Source organism: Muntiacus reevesi, chromosome 9 (assembly GCF_963930625.1).
Source record: "Muntiacus reevesi chromosome 9, mMunRee1.1, whole genome shotgun sequence".
Classification (NCBI taxonomy): Eukaryota; Metazoa; Chordata; class Mammalia; order Artiodactyla; family Cervidae; genus Muntiacus; species Muntiacus reevesi.
The window spans coordinates 8,111,380-8,125,340 of NC_089257.1; the positions used below are offsets into that span (position 1 = coordinate 8,111,380).

Consider the following 13,961-nt stretch of genomic DNA (forward strand, 5'->3'; position numbering starts at 1 on the left):
ATTACTAAAAAGAGTGCCTTCCAGGATTCTTGATTGTAAACTCATATTTATCCTTTTTCAATTAATAAATCTCTTGTGGGGAAATGAGTTGAGACTATATAAAATCCTATTCCTCATCAAGAAAAAATTTAATGAGTGTCGAGTTACAAGCATTAAGAACTTATTTAGCACCACGCATCAAAAGTTATTACACTTTTTAACAAAGCAAGGTTTCTATAGCAAAAAACTGTTTAAATCAGTATCATTAAAGATTTCTGTTCAGGAAACTTAGAACATTGTTATTTATATTATAAAATTTCAGAAACAATTCACACATCTAACAGAAAAGTGGGCAATTAAGTAACAGTAAGAGAAAATATATGGTAAGTGATTACAGTGAAGCTGATGAAGAGTAACTCTAAAATTAGCAAGTCCTGGGAACTGTCCTTCATCTCATTCTGCCCCTTCAGTTTGGACAGGGCATCACTTAAACCCAAAGATCAAGACCAAGGCTCAGCCTCTACCTCTCTTCTGGCTTCACTGCTCTGACCCACAGCCTCTCCATGGCCTTCTTCACTTCAGCATTTCTCAGGGAGCAGATGACAGGGTTGAGCAGTGGGGTGATCACCGTGTAGAACACGGCCACCGTCTTGTCCGCAGGCAGGGGGGTGGAAGGTCTCAGATAGATGAAGACGCAGAGAGCAAAAAATAAGGTGACCACGGTGATGTGGGACCCACAGGTGGACAGAGCCTTGCGCCGCCCCTCGGAGCTCCGAGTCCTCAGATGCAGCAAGATGACCACATGGGAGGCTAAGAGGGCCACGAAGCTGATCACAGACAGGGTCCCCCCGTTGGCAACGATCAGAAGACCAACGAGGAAGGTGTCAGAGCAGGCAAGTTTGAGCAGGGGAAGCACGTCACAGAAATAGTGGCCGATCACATTGGGGCCACAGAAGGGCAAGTGAAAGACGAGAAGGCTATCGACCAAGGAATGCACGAAGCCCCCCACCCACGCTGCTCCCACCAGGAAGGCACACGCCTGCCGGTTCATGATGGTGGTGTAGTTGAGGGGCTTGCAGATGGCCACGTAGCGGTCATAGGCCATCACGGTGAGCAGGAAAGCCTCAGTGCCACCAAACAAGTGGATAAAGAAAACTGTGTCATGCAGCCCCACAGAGATATGGTTTTCCTTTCAGCCAGCAGATCTGAGATGAGTCTGGGGGCTGTCGTCGAGGCGTAGCAGATCTCCACAAAGGACAGATAACTCAGGAAGAAGTACATGGGGGAGCCAAGGCTTCTGCTGCTCATGACAGTGAGGACAATGAGGAAATTCCCCAGCATGATGGCTACATACAGGAGCAGAAATATCACAAAGCAGACTTTCTGCACCTCTGAATTGTAAGAAAGTCCCAGGACAATAAATTCTGTCACACTATGTTTTAACCATGATGTAGCCACCAGGAAACAGTGGTTGACTTTATTTTTCTGGGCTCCAAAATCACTGCGGATGGTGACTGCAGCAATGAAATTAAAGGACACTTACTCCTTGGAAGGAAAGTTATGACCAACCTAGACAGCATATTAAAAAGCAGAGACATTACTTTGCCAATAAAGGTCCGTTAGTCAAGGCTATGGTTTTTCCAGTGGTCATGTATGGATGTGAGAGTTGGACTATAAAGAAAGCTGAGCACTGAAGAATTGATACTTTTGAACTGTGGTGTTGGAGAAGACTCTTGAGGGTCCCTTGGACTGCAAGGAGATCAAACCAGTTCATCGTAAAGGATATCAGTCCTGGGTGTTCATTGGAAGGACTGATGTTGAAGCTGAAATTCCAACACTGTGGCCACCTGATGCGAAGAGCTGACTCATTGGAAAAGACCCTGATGCTGGGAAAGATTGAGGGCAGGAGGAGAAGGGGATGACAGAGGATGAGATGGTTGGATGGCATCATCAACTCGATGGACATGGGTTTGGTTGGACTCCGGGAGTTGGTGATGGACAGGGAGGCCTGGCGTGCTGCGATTCACGGGGTCGCAAAGAGTCGTACACGACTGATCGACTGAAGTGAGCCACCAGGAGGCAGTAATTTGGGTGTGTGATCTGAAATAATACAAAAGACTTCCTCCTTTAGCAGCTAAATTATATAATAGTCCCTTGCATATATGAAATGTTACCATTCAGACTCTACAACCTTAGAGTCTTCTCAGAAATAGGAAATCCATCTCTGCAATCCATATACACATTGAATTATAATTGTGCTATGTGACCATCTGGCCCACCAAACTGTGGACTTTCTAGAGCAGAAATTATGTCTTGCTACCGCTCCATCTGCAGTGCTAACTTAAACACCTGCACAAAATTCCACTCAGTGAACGTACATAGGATGGAGGAGCAGTGCATACAGATCATCCTAGCCTTCCTAGCACAGTATTTGGTACACCACAGAAGCTCAGAAAATACTGAAAGAACAAAGGTCACCAAGGACCAAGACCACATCTTTCCATCCCTGAATCCCAGGTCTAGCAGAGTGCTTGTTTCAGGCAAAGGCCAGGCCAGCGTGAGAGCACTTTGTGAAATACCATAGCCTTCCTGGTCGCATTCCGTTTGCTTTCAAAGGGGAATTATAGTTATCACATGCTCACAAACAAAACCAACCCCACTGTTTCTGGGCCTCTGCGGTCTCACTACTGTTCCTTTTATCTGTTCTGACTTCAGGGATGTGAATAGTGCTCTGAGCACATCCAGTTTTCAATCTCCAAGCATTAAGGCCAAGTTATGTGCCAGAGCTCATAATACATCTCAGGAGTTGCCAGATGGAGGATTTGCTCTCCCTGCAGCCTTAGGAATGCTGAGACTAAGCCAGTGAGTCTATTCCACCTGATTAGAAACAAGAGCACAGTAGACTGCCTCTCAGACATTCCACAGAGAAATAAGAATTCGGCAGCTCAGCCTTGAGTTCACGTTGCTGAGAGATACTGGGGGTGGAGGGGGTGTATGATGATCACATGAGAGAAGACTGGTCCCGAGAGGCCATGCCTTTCCCCTTCCTCATCAGGCACCTACCTCATGGGAAGAAGGACCTGGATACCAACATCTCAAACTTCCTTGTAGGTAACATAACTTCAGAAATCAATAGGGAATATATTAAAGTAATTTCACCCAGTGTTCTCAGGGCACTTAGGCTATGGGGCTCTATTCTGTTCTGAGGGCAATTAGACCCAGCTCTTGCTTATCATGAACTCAGTCATGTGGTTTTACATATGACACTATCCCAAGGACAGGTTCAAGGAATTATGGACCACAAAGTCAGAAACTGAGACAGCACTTCTCCTGGCCTTTGGTGTGGATGAGCGTGAGGCTATAGAACAGTGGTTTTCAACCATGGGTGATTTTGCCCCCAAGAGGATATGTGGCAGCATCTGGAGACATTTTTTTCATTTCCTACCTGTGTGGGAAAGAGGTGTTCCTGGCATTTAGCAGGCAGAGGCTAGAGAGGCTAAGAAATGCCCTACAATGCAGAATATAGACCTGTACTACCACAGCAAAGATAATCTGAGCCAAAATCACCACACTACTATTGAGATACCCTGCTCAGAAGGAAATAAAATTTTTCCAAATTGATATTTACCAATATTAAACTGGATGTTGGTTTGAAAACACTACATGTGAGTTTACTACTCTGATTTGACTTCATCTGTATTAAATTTCCTGTCATGAATAGTTTTACAAATGGCATAATAACACTTTGTAAGATCAGTCTGCTCTTTCCCAGTCTTAAACATAATTGTCATTAGTTTAGCCTGATTAAAATTAAAGTTGAAAAAAAATGCCAAGTTTCAACTAGTGATTAAGAGACTATTATGATCATATATTTTTAATTATTTTACAGGTTTTAACATAAGATATCCTGTAAAAAAAACCCAAACAAACTTCCTGGCCAATCCAATAATTGCTCTTCAAAGTGCAAAGTCTGAATTAACCATTATCATTTTTTTTCATTATCCATTATATTTTTAAAAAACACTAGGGAGAAGATTAGCCAATAGTTGCATAAAATCTCCAAATATTTTAGAAAATCTACATTAATTATGTACATATCATCAGAGTTTCTGTGGGAAGCTGTAAGTCAAAATCTTTTCTCTGTTGAAGGATTCAGTTAAATACATCTAAGGAAGATGAGTTTTTAAAATGAGTCTATGAATGTGCATTACAGGAAGATACATTTGTTAAAATATTTGTGGTATGAGACTATTTGCTCACCTAAAGTGATAAATTTTCAGAAAAGGTTGATGTTATTTTCTAACCTGGTGAAGATTAACCCACTGACTATGGCCACACTTGCCTAGTTCTAGTTAAACTCTGCCATTATAAGAAAAGTATAGATTCTTTACCAATTAGGGAGAGTACTATACAACTTTCACCTTAAGAAAAGTTGTTTTGCAAGTTAAAACGAAGATGTGCATCGGTCAGCTTACCCTGTTTATGTTTATGCCACTACTTACTATTCCAGATTCCTTTGCATCTAGGTATAGGCATATGACCTAGTTCTGCTCAATAAGAGCAAAATAAGAATTGTTCTGAAGTCCTTGGAACTGTTCTCCGAAATAAAATGAAACCCCTCTCTTCTTACGTGTGAGCATGTAGTACCGAGAGCTGCTGTAGACATCCTGCAGCCGTGAGGAGACAACCAAGAGAATTGAAGGGCACCCACCAGATTCTCGGGCATCATAGGAATAACGAAACAACCCTGGGTCCACTGACCTCCCGACTTCTTGTTGAGTAAGCAACAAATGCTACTGGCTGAAGTTTTCAGTAAAGTGCTACATAGAAAATATACAGGCTTTGCAAGCAGAGTCATGAATGTAGAGAACAAACTTATAGTTACCAAGAGACAATGAGGGGTCGGACAGATTGGGAGATTGGGATTGACGTGTCCGCACTGCTCTATACCAAATAGATAACCTGTGAGAACCTCCTGTTCAGCATGGGGAACTCTACTCAGTGATCTGGGTGACCTAAGTGAGAAGGAAATCTAAAAAGAGGGCACATATGTGCTCATGTGACTGATTCACTTTGCTCCACAGCAGAAACTGACCACATTGCAAGGCAATTTACTCCAATAAAAATTAATTAATAAACAAATATAAGACAATTTTCATGCATAAAAAAAGAAAGCATACAGGCTTTGCAGAGCACACAGTCTCTGTCATAACTACTCAATCATACCTCTCCAACACAAAAGCTTCCATGGATAGAAAGAGTAAAATAATGAGGCATGACTGTAATCAAATAAAGCTTATTTATGGGCAACAAAGCTTATGTGTCACAAAATATTATTTCACTTTAATCTTTTCAACCATTTTGAAAATGTAAAAGCCTTTCTTGGCTCACAGGTCATACAAAAACAGGCAACATCTTGGCTTAAGCCATGCATGACTGAGTGACTAACACATACACACACGCACAGAACTCGGTGCACAGATAACAACTGTCTAGAGAGGAATTCAATTCAATTCAGTCGCTCAGTCGTGTCTGACTCTTTGCGACCCCATGAACCACAGCACGCCAGGCCTCCCTGTCCATCACCAACTCCCGGAGCCCACCCGAACCCATGTCCATTGAGTCGGTGAAAGAGTCTTGTAAAGCTATTCAGATGGAGATGTGAATGGTTGAATATTTATATATACGGCTGAGTCGCTTTGCTGTTCCCCTGAAACTATCACACATTGTTAATCTGCTATAATCTGCTATATGCCTACACAAAGTTAAAAGCTTGTGGGGGGGGGGGGAAGCTTGGGGGAAAAAGATATGAATGGCCGCATGCCTGCTCAGTCGCTGTTACGTCCGTCTCTGCAACCCTGTCAACTGTAGCCAGCCAGGCTCCTCTGTCCATGGGATTATCCAGGCAAGAACACTGGAGCAGGTCGCCATTTTCTCCTCCGGGGACCTTCCTGACCCAGGGATCAAACCCTCCTCTTCTGCTTCTCCTGCATTGGGAGGCAGATTCTTTACCATTGAGCCTCCTGGGAAGCCCATGTGAATGATTAATCATAGCTTTATTATATTTCACCTTCCACAGACCTTTCCATTCTAACAATGTCCTACTTCCATGAAACAAAGCTCCTACTGTGGAATTTGAAGCATTGGATTCAGGTTAATTAAGGTGGGAAACTAAAATTAAGTATTTTTTTTTAAATATACAACTTTAATAGGGTTGATACTTGAGAACATAAATTCCTAAAAATCGCCTTTATGTTTTTTCCACTTAAAAAAATCAGAGAGAAAAACTTTCTGCTATGATAGAATTATATATACAGTTGTCACAAGCTGATAAGATGATTACTGCTAAGTGAACTTTGACAAACTTAATTGGTCAAGACTATTGTTACTGGTTTAAAAAGTCATCTATAACAGTATATGAAAGAATGAGAGAGGTGTGCTGAGTGCAGATGTCACAGAGATGGGAGATTAAATAATAGTTTCACTTACTAGAAAAGTTGAAATAGTTATATTCTTAGTAATGTTTTTTTCAGTTTTTAACATTTTTGAAAGTTTTGTCTTGGGCTTTAGGTGATCAGCTAACAATGTTATAATAGTTTCAGGTGGACAGTGAAGGGACTCAGCCATAGGTATACATGTATCCATTCTTCCCCAAATGCCCCTTCCATCCAGGCTGCCACATAACATTGAGCAGAGTTCCATGTGCTATACAGAAACCTTTGTTGATTACCCATTTTAAATATACCAGTGGGTACATGCCCATACCAGACTCCCTGTGCACGCTAAGTCATGTCAGTCGAGTCCGACCCTTTGGGACCCTATGGCCCACAGCCCACCAGGCTCCTCTACCCATCGGATTCTCCAGGCAAGAATACTGGAGTGGGTTGCCATTTCCTTCTCCCCCACACTCCTTAACTGGACGTAAGATGAAGTATTGATAGAAAAGCCTTCCAGGGATTCCCACAAGAGCACATTGACAGAGAGAAAGACTAAAACGTAAACTTCTTTCTCCCAGGACCACAATCTTTCCACACACCACAGCATGCTAACACTGAGAGGTAAAGTAAACAAACCCAGGCTTCGTAGGTAGAAGGTGACAGAGTGGGAATCCAATCCAGGCGATCCCTTCCTAAAGCCCATGCCCTGTGTACTATAGAACATGAAGGAAAATAGCAACGCAGCTCAATTTTCAACTTTCTCCAAAATACAGAGGGCTGTGAAAGGCATCTCATTTATTTTATGGAATTTAAAGCCCTCACCTAAAATACAAAATAGTCATGACTAGGTGAGCTTTCGCTCTGTTCCTCGTAGTTCACTAAAAGCAAACTTGTTTAGTCAGCATATGCGTGCTCAGTTTTTTAAGGTTTTCATTGTTACTCCACCCCTGAGTTAACGTTCCTGCCCCACAGCCTCCTCAAGGCGATTTTCACCTCTGCATTTCTGAGTGTGTAGATGACGGGGTTCAGCATGGGGGTGACCGCCGTGTGGAACACGGCCACCAGCTTGTCCTCAGTGAAGGTGGAGGCGGGCCGCATGTAGAGGAAGATGGCGGGGCCAAAGAACAGGGCGCCCACCGTGAGGGGAGAGGCGCAGGTGGAGAGGGCTTTGCGTCTGCCCTCTGCTGAACGGTTCCTCAGGCTGAGCAGGATGACAACATAGGAGGACACCAAGAGGAGGAAGGAGAAGACGGAGATTAATCCACTGTTGGCCAGCACAACGACCCCCTCCATGAATGTGTCAGTGCAGGCAAGCTTGAACAGGGGATGAGGTCACAGAGGGAGTGGTCAATCACGTTGGGGCCGCAGAAGGGCAACTGGAGAGTGATCATGATCTGAACCGTGGAGTGAAAAAAGCCCCCGGCCAGGAAGCGGCCAGCAGACGGCGGCACACGGGCGGCTCATGACGCCGCGTAGTGCAGGGGCTTGCGGATGGCCGCGTAGCGGTCATGGGCCATCACCGTGGGCAGGAAGGTCTCAGCAACGCCAAAGAAGTGAAAGAAGAAGATCTGAGCCACACAGCCCTCCAGGGAGAGGGTTTTAATCTCGGAAAGTAAGCCTGTGATGAATTTAGGGGCAACAGTGGAGGAGTAACTGATCTCCACCAGCGACAGGTGACTCAGGAAGAAGTACATGGGGGCACGCGGGCTCTTACTGACTCCAACCGTCAGGACGATGAGGCCGTTGCCCACCACCGTGGCCAAGTACACGGGCAGAAAGACCGCAAAGCACGCTCGCTGCACCTCTGGGTCCCGGAAAAGACCGGCGATGATTAACTCAGTCACGTTATTGGTCCTCGCCAGGGAATCCCTTCAGGTGTTCTGGATAAGGGCTACTGAGAGCCCTGTAATAAAAGGAACACTGATCATAATGAATTCACTGGATATACAGGATGTTGGGCAGTGCAAAGAAGATTATAATTCACTTACTATGATATCATTCATTTAGCCAATAGAAACTTATTCAGCATTAAATGCAACCAATCTAACAACAATTTATATATCAAAAATCTAAGACTCAGAGAATATGTTATTTACCCAAGATCACACAGAAAGTAGTGAATTCTGGAACTCAGAACCAGACTTCTGACTTTAGCCACAATTCTTTTTAGTCTATTATAAGATATTCTGAATTTAAGGAATCATTTAAGTTTGGAGCTTATAGTTTTATTATCCTTATAGCATTTTTCAGTGTTCTTTATCTCATTGTATTTTGAATGCTCTCTCCTACTGGGGAATTTTCATGAAACATTTCTGTTCCTAACTTTCTTTTTTCCTTATCTCTGCCTCAGGTAATCATCCCCCCACTGATATTTCTGCCCTTTTCCAAAAGGTCTTCTGTCCTGATTTCTTCACTCCTTTCTGCCAGTACTCAGTCTATTCAGGCCAGATTCCTTCTCCAGTCTTGCATCTTCAATAACTATGTTCCTATGACAAATGCTCAAACACATTGGAGATAATTCAGTCCACTAGCTTGTCACCATCATTACACTATTACTTTCAAAACCCGTGCGCCTCTGCTCAAACTACTGACAGATCATGAACTCACAGAGCTTGTCCTCAGATAGCATTGTTACGGGTGGCCAGCCTGCTTATTCTATTTCCAGGTTAGTAGAGAATTTCTCTATGAGTTACGTCCCTGGAACATGCTTACTGACACCCCTTACACATCTATACAACCCCAAACCAGAGGGAAGAAATACAGATCATGATACCACCTCAAGACAACATTGTTATGTAATTCAAAAAAATATCTTCCAGATTAAGCTAACCAACTAGGACTTTTTTCACCACACAAAGTCCATGAGACATAAGAATGAAATAGTATTAATACTTTGAATTTCTAAGTTTTATCCCATTATTTTTCCCCTTATCTCCAGGAGTTGGAGATGTACAGGGAGGCCTGGCATGCTGCAGTCCATGGGGTTGCAAAGAGTCGGTCATGACTGAGCAACTGAACTGAACTGAGCTATCTCTGATTTTATACTAAAATTTTCAAAAACTATAGCTTTGGACATGATACAAATGAACTTATTTACAAAACAGAAAAAGAAATAAAAATAGGGGGGAAAAAAGAAAAGAAAAGAATAAAAGATGCAAAGGCTTCAACCCCAGGAATGCAAGCGATCATGGAAACACTTCCATTCACCATGATTCCAAAGTTTTCCCATACAGAACTTTGTTTCTTAGGCTGCCATGTTAGGTTTGAACAGTTTTTCCATTTCCTGAGGTCTGTTCATTTAGATAGCAATTCAATACTGTTGTATCTACTCTAGTGTTGGGGGTGTGGGGAATATTATTTTTGTAAAGGGTTTAGGAACATATGGCTCCTTTAAAAGAGGTTAAAGGTTCACTTTAAAAGAGCAGAAATTCTGTCCTGTCAATTTATTCACACTAAGGGAAAACATGCTGGTTGCTTACATGCCTTGCTCTTGTTAGGGTCCTTCCTTTATATTTGTTGACTTTCACAATTTTGACTCGAGTGGTCATGAAAGAACTATCGTCTTATACCCTCCAAAGCTTAATCAGCCTTTGAAATGTACACCTCTCAGAGCTGTTAGTAAACACAGATTTTTGCTTGTTTGCAAAAACAAGAAAGAAATATACCTTTGAAGAACTGAAAAAGAAAACCACAACAGCAAGGAGCAGAACTAACAACAAAAGAACAAAACCCAAAGATCAGTGGTCTGGACTGATGGAAACAAATCAGTATGTGTCAGAATTTCTCAGGTAAGGACATAAACCGAGGTTAAGACTGTACGAAGTTACTGAACTTGAAAAGTTATTAAGAAACGGGTGTTCTGGAGCAAGGAAAAGACTAGAGAAAGAGGCCATGACTTCTGAGAGAGTCAAAGAAATGACTGAGGTGACTCTGAAACACCCTAAAAATAAATGCTCATAAAGCATATATACTATTTTGGAGGCTTGCCTGGTGACTCAGACAGTAAAGAATCTGTCTGCAATGCAGGAAACCCAGGTTTGATCCCTGGGTCAGGAAGATCCCCTAGAGAAGAGAATGGCAACCCACTCCAGTATTCTTGTCTGGAGAGTTCCATGGACAGAGGACCCTGGTAGACTATAGTCCATGGGGTCACAATGACTCAGACACACCTGAGCAACTTTCACAACAGCAATAAAATAAAGGCTCATAAAACATAAATACTATTTTTAATGAAAAAGTAAAAGATTGGTACTTGGAGAGTTGGCATGGGTGAAAAAATAAACAGTTTCATATTAAGATGTAGACGTGGAGATCAAAAAACCATTCTGAGAACAAATAGTGTGCATCAAATGCACACCCCTTTGTTCCAATAATTAATATTCCATGAAGACATGAGTTAAGTGTACAAGTGTTGGAAGTTGTGCTCTGTTGGATCCGGTTCAGACCAGCTCAGGAGAACCTGTCACAGGTGTCTCTTTGCAACTCTACACATCACATTGGTAGCTTGAAATCAGCCTCGGTGGGAGCATGTTGGAAAGCAGGAAATGACACAAATCAGTGCTGTTTACTTAGGAGAGCCAGTTACTAACTATTCACCAGCGCACCACTGATAGGAGGCTGGGGAGAGCCTTTCTGCTACATTCCTGATGTCTACTCCACACAGAGGAAGTTACAGCCACCATCCCAGCCGCACGCTGCACAGCAGCGGAGGAGTAAATGGGGAGCAGAGATCAGGCGTGCCCTCTCCCCCTTTCCTTGGAGTGAGGAGCTGCAGAGAGAACACCTCCACACTGCCCTGGGACGAGCTCTGTCCGGCGAGGTGGAGAGGAACTCGGGAGGTGTCCCTCCCGACTGCTCTGGAGGGAAGGTCCCACCTGTGCCTGTGTCAGTCACTCAGTCGTGGCCGGCTCTCTGCAACCCTACGGACTGTAGCCCACCTGGCTCCTCTGTCCACGGAATTCCCCTAGAGTAGGAAACGGCAACCTACTCCAGCATTCTTGCCTGGAGGATTCCACGGACAGAGCAATGGTGTCCTTTTGATATAAGCCCCAGCTATATTTACTTGCCATGAATGGATGTGAAGCTTTACCTAATTCTGAGACTAGGGTTTAGTAAAGCCACTTGTAGCAGATTATACACCACAATCTTCATTATCATCTTTTCCTGATGATATCTTTGATCCTAAACAAAGATAATGTTTCTTCCCTTCAAAATGCCTATTCCTTTAATTTAGAAATTAATTCATCATTCACATAGAAAGAGATATATTAAGTTTCTTCAAAGCCCCAAGTGATATCTCTCACAAAGAGTTTATTTTTAAAAAATATGCTATACCAACATAAATAACCACCAAATCTGCAGTGGGATTCTCTGTCTGCCTTAATGGGAATCAGAACAATATAATTTCTTGGAAGTAAAATAAAAATAATAGGAGTTGCCCTTTGCAGAAGCCAATGAGTTTTGCCATTCACAAAGAAGAAAGAAGCTACCTACTAGAGAGCTAAAATTCCAGGAAGGTGCTTGCTGCAGAGAAATTCTGTTGATGGTCATGCCAAACAAAAGCAGTATTGCTAAACACATCACAGTGTGGTAGGATTTCCAATAGAGGCACCAGGGACCCAAAATCAGTAAAAATACCTGAAACAATCTCCCACCTTGGAAAATCAAGCAGCTCAATGGTTGAAAGATAAGACTGTGATTCTCAAGAGTCACCATTACTACATTCACACTTACAAACCCAAGAAAATGATTTGGACAGAGATTAGGGTCGAATCAGAGAAGGAAATGGCAACTCACTCCAGTATTATTACCTGGAAAATTCCACGAACAGAGGAGCCTGGTGGGCTACAATCCATGGGGTCACAAAGAGTCGGACACAACTGAGTGACTGAGCCCACAAAGTTGAATCTAATAAGACTAAACTACAGAATAACAGGAGACCTATAGCAAGTGTGAGCTGGAAGACACTTGGAGGCATCATCAGCCTCCAAGATGCCCAGGCTTGTCGCTGTGATGTCCCAAGTGATCCATGCCTCCCTTTCATTCCCATACCCACTCAGGCACCACATCCCATTCGTTTTGTCTTTGATCACCTCTCCTGTGGGCCATTGTTTTTCCCATTCTTCCTGCTACCACCTTCTCAACTGCTGGCAGCTGATACGGGGATTACCGAAGCCTCTGAGGCTCCAGATGCTCCCACTCCATCCATCCTGCAGACTACAGCCAGAAAACTGTTCCTTAGACCCTTCTTTCCTCGGATCCTCTGGTTGGGAATGAATGGGGAAAACCTAAGCTTCCCTGCTCACTTTTAAAGACTCGAACAGGTTGAGCCACCTCAACTATCACCCTCCTACCCGATAAACTTCGACTCACATCTATTCAACTAGGGTCCTCTCCTCCTCACACAAGCCCACCCTGATCATCCCCACCACAGAGCCCTCCTTCACCAGAAATGACCTCTCCTTATCCCTTCCAATTCGACCCTCCTTCCAACCCAGTCCTGTTGGTTCAATGACGCTTGCCCTTAAGACTTCTCCAACCGTCTGTGTCTTCTCTTCTCTCGCACTGTAAATCCTTTGGTGATTATCCTTAAATGTAAATCTTATCATGATACTTCTCTGCCCAAAATCCAGCAACAGCCCCCCATTGCCCATGGCATAAAATATAATATTCTCATTAGGAATTCCAGGTCCTTCTTGAACTGACCGTCGCCTGTCTTTGCATCCTTGTTTTTTCATTACCCAATTGAATATCATACAGGTATTTCTTAATACAAAGTTTCTTTCCTCTATGTTTAGTATTCCTACTTTAGAGATAAAGAACCTCACTACTATAGGAGTAATACAGTCTTTTCTTTGGTCTCTCGTAGTACTTTACCATACCTTTTTTAAATCATGTCATAATTATAGCTTCTGAGTCTATACAGACTGTCATATATTATGATGACATTCAAAATTTTCTGCTTAATATTCTTCTTCAGTCTTTATTATTAATTGCATTTTTTGGTTAATAATTATAGCTAGCATTGCAACAGTACTTACCATTGGCTATACATACATTAATTCATTTAATTCTCACAACAGGCCTGTGATGTGGGTATTATTATAATCACTGTTTTCTTTTTATACAGATGAGGAAACAGAAGCATATATAAGGGAATTAACTGGCCATTCCTACCATCTCTCCCACTTAAGTGAGAAGACATACCTCCTTGTTCCCTGCAATGCTGCCTCCCCAAGAAACATGGAAAGAAGATGTGACCAGCATGCAAGAGCCTAAATCAGCATTGGCGCAGGTACGTCATGTTACCTGCTGGAATCGGGACCAGAGCCAGTGATAGACACAATACAGACAATGGCCGGAGAAATAAGAGAGCACACATGTAAATGGGGCTGGTCTCAGAATGAAGTAACAGAACCTCCATCTCAATCACGTGGTTCTCACTTGATAATCCCAAATGTTACCTCACAGAATCACAAAATTGTAAAAGACTTACAAATCACCAAATCTTATGTATATTTTACAAAAAAACAAATGAATAAATTG

General features: G+C 42.8%; 2 pseudogenes; both read right to left on the reverse strand.

The window, feature by feature from the left end:
* Positions 1-499: 499 nt before the first annotated feature.
* Positions 500-2,388, reverse strand: LOC136175463 (olfactory receptor 4X2-like; annotated as a pseudogene).
* Positions 2,389-7,136: 4,748 nt separating this feature from the next.
* LOC136175464 (olfactory receptor 4B1-like) lies at positions 7,137-13,719 on the reverse strand (annotated as a pseudogene).
* Between the last annotated feature and the right edge of the window lie 242 nt (positions 13,720-13,961).